This window comes from Solanum stenotomum, chromosome 5 (genome assembly GCF_019186545.1).
Source record: "Solanum stenotomum isolate F172 chromosome 5, ASM1918654v1, whole genome shotgun sequence".
NCBI classification, from domain to species: domain Eukaryota; kingdom Viridiplantae; phylum Streptophyta; class Magnoliopsida; order Solanales; family Solanaceae; genus Solanum; species Solanum stenotomum.
In genome coordinates, this window is record NC_064286.1 from 12,024,899 (window position 1) to 12,026,896 (window position 1,998).

The window sequence follows — 1,998 nt, forward strand, 5'->3', positions numbered from 1 at the left end:
TCAAAATTCTATAATTAGAACAGGGAAAACACATATTCTTTGAAAATAACGCAATACTATAAAAAAAAAAACCCAGTAATTAACAATTTTAAATTTAAGAGCAAGGGAAAACACATGTTCTTTGAAAATAACATAATACTATAAAAAAAAATTAAAGATATATAAAAAATTTAGTTAACTCAAGAAAATTTTATTTGTGCTACATAAATTGGGATATAAAAATAATAGAAGTATATGATTTTTTAAGAAAAAACATAAAAAGTATTCTAAGATGCAATAGTTAGCATAAATATTAATCTAAAATCAACTTTAATTAATTAATTAATTTATTTTTATATCACATAAATTTAAAGGGATGGTAAAGTGACTTTGCGAAAGTGGATATTGAAAATCGAAATGGGTAAGAATGGAGACAAGTGTTTAGCCACAGAGAATACAATGCCACTACTCAGCTCAAAAAGCTTTTCTTTTTCCTTTTTATTTTCCCACAAAAACAAAATAGGCTCTCAAGCTGACAAAATTGACACTCAAATCAGCCATAGCGATAGGAGAGAAGTACGGCGACAATGGAGCTTCGTTTTGCTGATAGAATTCTTAATGGGTACACAATTTTATTTATTTGGCTAATTTTTTCAATTGTGTTGCTACTATAATCCTTAAAGGTACACAGTTTTATGTGTTAGGTTGCTGTTGTTTGTTTTCTTTGAATTTTATATGTCATGGAGTACATATTTGATTGCTTTCATGTGTGCAGTTTTATCCCTCTTTTATTTTATATTTTAATTTAATAGGGCACAAAATTTTAGAAGGTGAGTGAATTTGTTATTAAATGAAATGACTTATTAAACAAACTAAAATATAAGGCATATCAATTGAGGTGTACGCCTAGCATACAATAGGGGCGATTAGGGACATGTATGGACATGTATGATAGAGTTTTAAGATCCGAGTAATTATAGTGGGAAGAGACCCAAAACACTTTGAAGTCGTGATGGGGTTGCACCGAAGATCTACTTTTAGGTCATTGTTATTAGTCTTGGTGATGGATGAATTAACACAACATATTCTAAGGGAAGTGCGATGGTGTATGACATTTGCGAAAGGCCGATGAGATATGTGACAAAGTTAACGATAGGTTGGAGGTTTGGAAAAAAACCCTAGAGTCTAAAGGGTTCAAGTTGAACATGAGTTGTTTGGATTGACTTATTTTAAGTGTTTTTATGCCAGAATAAACTTTTATGCACTTTTAAAGTGTTTGGGTAAATTTACAAAGTGCTTATAAGTACTTGGTTTTAAGCTAATATGGTAAAAATAATCCAAAAGTCATAAGTTAGAATTTTTAACTTATGATTTTTGGCTTATAAGTCAAAAGTCAAAAGCTAATCCAAACAGGCTCAGGACAAAGAACACGAGTAGCAAGTTCAAAGACATACACTACTAAAAAAACAGTGAATACCGACCTAAAAATTTCCGACCTCAAATGGAGGTCGGTAATTTCCGACCTCCGGAGGTCGGTATTTACAACTAGTCGGTTTTTATGCAAAATAAAGAGGGAAAACCAAATTCCGACCTCCGGAGGTCGGAATTTTCCCGGAAAAAATAAATTACAATAAAAATACCGACCTCATGAGGTCGGTATTTTTTATATTTAATTGAGAAAATAATACCGACATCAAGAGGTCGGTTTTTATTATAATTCATTAAAAATTCCGACCTCCTGAGGTCGAAATTTTTTCTCAATTAAATATTTTATAATTCCGACTTCCGAATGTCGGTAGTATGTAATTAAAATACCGACCTCATGAGGTCGGTATTTTTATTGTAATTTATTTTTTCCGGGAAAATTCCGACCTCCGGAGGTCGGAATTTGGTTTTCCCTCTTTATTTTGCATAAAAACCGACTAGTTGTAAATACCGACCTCCGGAGGTCGGAAATTACCGACCTCCATTTGAGGTCGGAAATTTTTAGGTCGGTATTCACTGTTTTTTTAGTAGTGT

At 31.9% G+C, this 1,998-nt stretch overlaps 1 long non-coding RNA gene across 1 annotated transcript in view; it reads left to right on the top strand.

The window, feature by feature from the left end:
* Positions 1 to 383: 383 nt before the first annotated feature.
* Positions 384 to 1,998, top strand: part of LOC125865245 (uncharacterized) — a 35,056-nt gene continuing 33,441 nt past the window's right edge. The window contains exon 1 of the long non-coding RNA XR_007446328.1: positions 384 to 601. This is a non-coding gene — a long non-coding RNA (uncharacterized LOC125865245). The remainder of the gene's footprint in view (positions 602 to 1,998) is intronic.